Below are 7,259 nucleotides of genomic sequence, written 5' to 3' on the forward strand. Positions count from 1 at the left end.
AATTACGAAGAAGAATTCTATAGTTCACCTCTAGGGTGCACTTACGATAAGATTCCATCATCCTATACCAAGCATCTTTTAAGTTTTCTCCTTGCCTTTGCTTGAAGTGAAGAACTTCAAACTCAGGAGACATAGGAGTGGATAAGGGATTAGACATAATGACAAGCAAGCAAACTAACACACGAGCAAACAGAAAGGCAACAGAAAAAGGCAAACGGGAAAGAGAGGAGGAGATTGGGAAAGAGAGGGCGAATAAAACGGCAAGGGTGAAGTGGGGGAGAGGAAAACGAGAGGCAAATGGCAAATAATGTAATGCGAGAGATAGGGATTGTGATGGGTACTTGGTATGGTTGACTTGCTTGCGTGAGCCTCCCCGGCAACGGCGCCAGAAATTCTCTTTTGTATGCTCGAATAGCTCATGTATCAACTAGGGTTGTCTATATCTTCAATAGCAATCCAGTAGGATACCACGCACAAGTCCCTCGTACCTACACAAAACGATAGCTCCTCGCAACCAACGCGATTAGGGTTGTCAATCCCTTCATGGTCACTTACGAGAGTGAGATCTGATAGAGATGATAAATAATATTTTTGGTAATTTTTGGTATAGAGATGCAAAGTAAAAAGTAAAAGGCAAAGTAAAAACAAAGCAAGTAATAAAGTAATGGAGATTGATATGATGAGAATAGACCCGGGGGCCATAGGTTTCACTAGTGGCTTCTCTCAAGAGCATAGATATTCTACGGTGGGTGAACAAATTACTGTTGAGCAATTGACAGAATTGAGCATAGTTATGAGCATATCTAGGTAATGATCATGTATATAGGCATCACGTCCGAGACAAGTAGATCAAAACGATTCTACATCTACTACTATTACTCCACTCATCGACCGCTATCCAGCATGCATCTAGAGTATTAAGTTAAAAACAGAGTAACACCTTAAGCAAGATGACATGATGTAGAGGGATAGATTCATGCAATATGATAAAAAACCATCTTGTTATCCTCGATGGCAACAATACCATACATGCCTTGCTGCCCCTTCTGTCACTGGGAAAGGACACCGCAAGATTGAACCCAAAGCTAAGCACTTCTGCCATTGCAAGAACCACTACAACAAAAACCCACCTATAGCAACGCATACCCACCAACGAAATGATAATATGTGTTGTTTGTTTTAATCTCCCACCTCCCAACTTATCCCACCCACCCCTACTTTGCGCTAACCTCCTTTCTTTCCAAATGGAAAATCCAACCTCCCTGTACGGGCGTACCCCCCATCCAGCACTTTTTCTTATCCCCCATCTCCCCTCCCTTACGATTCCTTTCTCACCCCGAGCTCCATGACCATGACACTGCCCGTCACCACCAATTTCTGCTAGGTGAGGCGCTCTCCCACGACGTAGCTCACAAGCCCGGCTGCCGTGCAGTCCTCTCCTCTGATGCTTCACCGCTGTGACCTCCTCCGCACTGCCGCACATGCCCCTGCAGCAACCCTAGCCGCCACGGGCCGCCGATGCGACTCCCGTGTAGGCCCTCTACCCCGCATCTCCGTATGCGCCGGTGCCAGCTCAGGCTCGACGGTGTTGCCCGCCTCTGACCTCGCCTTCGACACTGACGATTTAGTAAGGAATTTCTCTCCTCTGCTCGTACCCTCTCTAGATCTGGTTCCTTGTGGTGACATAGCATCGTTCCATGGTCGATTCTTTGCCGGAAATCACAAGCGTGGTCTACGCTACCTAGTTTTAGCCATTGTGGTATCATACATCACAGATGGATAACAGCTCATCCCATCACGGTCAGTGACCTTGCCGGAGGCTCAAAATTTCACTTCACAATTCTAGGTATTTTAATTCGTGCTTGCATCTTTCAGTGTGCACTACTATTAGTTCTGCACATGCAAGCCTGTTGTTTCTACTTTGGTTGATCTAATTGGATGTATGGCTGAGTCCGTATGTGTTAATTCTGAAAGAGTGCTTGTGTGTCCTTTTTTTATCTCAATAGTTCGTTCTTGCTGCTATTTGTGTGGATGAATCCGTACCAATTTTATTGTCACATGTCGTGTAATACTGTAGGAATAAGTCTCACATGTGTACATCTGTCCTAATATTCCTCTTTATTGTATATATAATCCTTATTTTCATCTTCCCTTACAGGTTCTGAAATTGACATTGCTTCAGCCAACATGTGTGTGTTTGTTGGATTGCATTCTCATCCTAGTAGCAGTTCAATATGTTGTGTCGATGAACATGCAGGTGAGGCTGCAACATGGTTGTGAGTTACCAAAAATTGTCTCCCTTAATTAACTAATAGCTGACTCATTTCAATGGTTGATCCGCCTGCTGAGTTCAGCATGAAGTTTTGGTCTGACCTTTTCATTGCGGTGCTTGCAGAATGGTGTCGTGGCAGCACTGCACAATTAATTAACTACGCTGAGAAACATCGTAGCTCTTCTTTTCATGACCACACGCTGTGGAGCCACCGGCCTGCTCGAGTTGCCCTCACACAGTGCCAACCCTGTGAGAGAAAACTATGGTACTGATTTCTTCGGTTATAAGGTTATGTGTTCCCCTAGGATTTAAGATGGTGAAGTTACTTGATGTAGGAACTAGGGTATACTATGACTGTATCACCTTTTGATGTTTATTGACTTGCTTCAATAAGAACTTCAGTGCTTGAGTCCAACCCTGTAAGGTTTCACTTTGCTCCAATTACTCAATCAGAACTCATGGTTCTATATGTTGTAGGCTCTGAACTTCCTTCAATCAGAATATGATTTTTCACAAGATCATGAAATATTTATGTCCCCTAGGTTCTTATTGGCCAATTTCTCAGATTAGGAGTTGATATAAACATCAATATGCTTAAGGTAATGCACCCTACTTTGCATAGTAAACCATATTGAGCTATTGTGAATGCAAAACATCTTTAATAACTGAAGATGATGTCACAGCCCTACTTTAGTTTATAGATTACAAAGAGATTGCCCAATCTAGAAAAGAAAAGGTGGATGCCAAACTGAAGAGTCATGTGATGTAAGCAGCTGGGATGCTAAAAAGTTTGTGTAAGTTCTACTGGCTTGCTCCCGAATATTAGCTTGCTCGAATAGAAAATGTCTCAGAATCTTCTGAAAGATCATTTGTTGATGTTATTTGAGCAAAGAAGCGTGTAATTTCCCAATCTACATTACTACTAATGCTATTTTGATGTAATGCTACATTTGATATCCTCTAGCATTCCTTTTAGATTTTATGCTACGTTTGAATAGAGGGTTGCCAAGGGTCCTGTAGCTTACAGACGCTAATATCTCATTTTATCAAGATAGTTAAGACTTCTTGTACTAAAGTTTACTATATCAATTTTGTACTAAAAATGTACCCTGTTTTACTAAATTATCTTGCTACTAATTTTTGCATTGTTGTACTTAAATTTGCCTTTCTACCGTTGTACTAGAATTTAACCATTGAGTAGGTAGGAAGAATTCAACGGACCAATAATAATGATTAAGGAGCGCCCAGGAGAAATCAAATCACAATCCACTCCCAAAACATAACCAGTACATGATTCATGATAGAATTGCACTAGACACATGACAATTGTATAACTGCATGTAGTAGAGTGTACCTGATGCCTATATTGTTCCTTTTTAACTTGTTTGCAGAAACCAGTATATAAATATATGTCTTGGTAAATCACATTGTGAGCATGTATCTCGGTACGTAATTCAGGCACATTCAAGTTAGCCTTGTGTGAATCATTTTCTTTGAACATAAAGTATTTTTGAGTTGTGGAAAACCTTGCATCTATTTGTATTTTCTAGAGAACGGTATATCTTTCTTTGAAACCAAACAATGTGTTGTGTGTTAGCACATGTTTATTTAAGGGAAATACCTCATTTCTTACAGAGTATGTTTGCCTTAAGGTCTACGTTGACTCAATTGATGACATATAGTAGATTTTTTCATAAGAAAACAAGGATCAAAAGTGTTTGTCAGATGTAGGCTATTACTCTCCTTTTCTGCATACAAAGCTACTAATGTCATGACCTTCAACCTCTTTATGTTGCTCCTCCTTTACATTTTGCTGATCTATTAACTTGATTTTATATATAGTAAGTTACTTATCTCGTTTCTTTGGTTTTGTAGGTTGTCAAGATAAAATGGATAATGCATGGCTTGGATGCTGATTACAAGGATGAGAATGGTGCTACAACAGGATAATTAGAATGTCATTTTCAGGATGATGTTTGAAACATTATAGTTGATTGCAAGGTCTAGAATTTGGCTACTACTTGATAGTTTCACATCTTGTAATCTCTGGATCCTGTTCTTTGTAATTCAACATAGTTGATTTAATATATGAGACCTTCCAGTTTATTATATTGTGTCTCCTATACATTAGATATATTGACCTTGTAATTCTGGATGTCAATATATAAAATATCATCAATTATTCATGCCATGTAGAGAATCCTCTAGTCGTTGCCATGACATGCTACACCATTGTGCAAGGTCACCAACGCATATGATGTGTTGTTAGGCTACAACTCTATATGTTGCTACCTTACAACGCTTCTACATGTTGTTTACCAACGCATGTATATATGTTGTTGTAGACCCTAGCAACGCCACCTACAGCGACGCATATTAATCCGTTGGTGTAGACCTGAGCAACGCATATATGGACATACGACAATGCATCGATGCGTTGCTGAAGGGGGGTTCTTGTTGTAGTGAACTACCAATCTAGTTGGCCAAACCAAAAGGATAATTCGAAGAGACTTGCAAAGATAACTCAATCATACATAAAAGAATTCAGAGAAGATTCAAATATTGTTCATAGATAAGCTGGATCATAAACCCACAATTCATCGGTCTCAACAAACACACCGCAAAAAGAAGATTACATCGAATAGATCTCCATGAGAGAGGGGGAGAACATTGTATTGAGATCCAAAAAGAGAGAAGAAGCCATATAGCTACTAGCTATGGACCCGAAGGTCTGAAGTAAACTACTCACACTTCATCGGAGGGGCTATGGTGTTGATGTAGAAGCCCTCCGTGGTGGATGCCCCCTCCGGCGGAGCTCCGGAACAGGCCCCAAGATGGGATCTCGTGGATACAGAAGGTTGTGGCGGTGGAATTAGGTTTTTGGCTCCCGTTCTGATCATTTGGGGATACGTAGGTATATATAGGAGGAAGGAGTACATCGGTGGAGCAACAGGGGGGCCACGAGGCAGGGGGCGCGCCCTAGGGGGGGGGCACCCTTGTGACCGCCTCTTTTGTTCCTTGGAGCAGGGTCCAAGTCTCCTGGATCACGTTCGGTGAGAAAATCATGTACCCGAAGGTTTCATTTCGTTTGGACTCCGTTTGATATTCCGTTTCTTGGAAAAACTGAAATAGGCAAAAAAACAGCAATTCTGGGCTGGGCCTCCGGTTAATAGGTTAGTCCCAAAAATAATATAAAAGTGGAAAATAAAGCCCAATATAGTCCAAAACAGTAGATAAAGTAGCATGGAGCAATCAAAAATTATAGATACGTTGGAGACGTATCACTTGTGCATCCACTTCCATAAACCCCAAAGTTGTTCCATATGAGTCCACCATAACTTCCTATATGTGGTATTTACCTGCCGTTCCAAGTAAATTTGCATGTGCCAAACTCTAAACCTTCAAATGAAATTCTCTTTTGTATGCTCGAATATCTCATGTATCAACTAGGGTTGTCTATATCTTCCATGCTAGGTGGGTTATTCTCACGATGAGTTGACTCCGCTCATCATTCACGAGAAAATGGCCAGTAACCGGGATGCCTAGTCCCATGCTCAAATCAAATCAATATAATTTCAAACAAAACTTCCCCAGGATAGTTGTTAGTTGGAAGACATCCGTTGTTTCAGACCAGCCGTGGAATGTGCTCGTTGGTGGTGGGGGAGTATAAACTTTACCATTCTGTTTGGGAACCGCCTATAATGTATGTAGCATGGAAGATATCGGGATATCTTGGTTGTTATGTTGACAATGAAATTATGCCGCTCAAAATATTATTTATCTCTGTTTCAAAACTCGAGCTCTGGCACCTCTGCAAATCCCTGCTTCCCTCTACGAAGGGCCTATCTATTTACTTTTATGTTGAGTCATCATCCTCTTATAAAAAAGCACCAGTTTGAGAGCACCGCTGTCATTTGTATGCATTGTTATTAATTTATATTGAGTATGACTGTGACTGGATCTCTTTTACCATGAATTACAATGTCTAGTTAGTCCTTGATCTTCAGGCGTGTTGTGCATTTATGTTTTGCGGTCTCAGAAAGGGCTAGCGAGATACCATCTTGTTGTATCATATTATGATTATTTTGAGAAAGTGTTGTCATCCAAGATTTATTATTATTGCTCGCTAGTAGAATACGCCATTTATATGAGTAAATGTGAGACCTAAATGTTATTGTGAATGTGGTTAGTTCATAATCTTTGTTGAAAACTTGAATGCTGGCTTTACATATTTGCAACAACAAGATCAAGCAGAGTTTGTAGAAGTTTTTCTTTATCACTTTCAGCTTATTAAATGAATTTCTTGAGGACAAGCAAAGGTTTAAGCTTGGGGGAGTTGATACGTCTCCAACGTATCTACTTTTCCAAACACTTTTCCCTTGTTTTGGACTCTAACTTGCATGATTTGAATGGAACTAACCCGGACTGACACTATTTTCAGCAGAATTGCCATGGTGTTATTTTGTGCAGAAATAAAAGTTCTCAGAATGACCTAAAACTTCACGGAGTCACATTTTGGAATTAATAAAAGTATTGGCGAAAGAATCAACATAAGGGGGCCCACACCCTGTCCACGAGGGTGGAGGGCGCGCCCACCTGTCTCATGGGCCCCCTGGACCTCCATCGACCTCAACTCCAACTCTATATATTCACGTTCGGGGAGAAAAAATCAGACAGAAGGATTCATCGTGTTTTACGATATGGAGCCACCGCCAAGCCTTGTTCTTCCTCGGGAGGGCTGATCTAGAGTCTGTTCGGGGCTCTGGAGAGGGGAATCCGTCGCCATCATCATCATCAACCATCCTCCATCACCAATTTCATGATGCTCACCGCCGTGCGTGAGTAATCCCATTGTAGGCTTGCTGGACGGTGATGGGTTGGATGAGGTTTACCATGTAATCGAGTTAGTTTTGTTAGGGTTTGATCCCTAGTATCCATTATGTTCTAAGATTGATGTTGCTATGACTTTGCCATGCTTAATGCTTGT

The 7,259-nt window shown here is 41.1% G+C and overlaps 1 long non-coding RNA gene across 1 annotated transcript; it reads left to right on the forward strand.

Moving 5' to 3' along the window:
- Positions 1-1,282: 1,282 nt before the first annotated feature.
- On the forward strand, positions 1,283-4,363 carry LOC123041204 (uncharacterized). Its single transcript, XR_006418416.1, has 3 exons — positions 1,283-1,627; positions 2,159-2,257; positions 2,396-4,363. It is a non-coding gene; the product is annotated as an uncharacterized lncRNA (long non-coding RNA).
- The last annotated feature ends 2,896 nt before the right edge of the window (positions 4,364-7,259 follow it).

This window comes from Triticum aestivum, chromosome 2B (genome assembly GCF_018294505.1).
Source record: "Triticum aestivum cultivar Chinese Spring chromosome 2B, IWGSC CS RefSeq v2.1, whole genome shotgun sequence".
Taxonomy (NCBI): Eukaryota; Viridiplantae; Streptophyta; class Magnoliopsida; order Poales; family Poaceae; genus Triticum; species Triticum aestivum.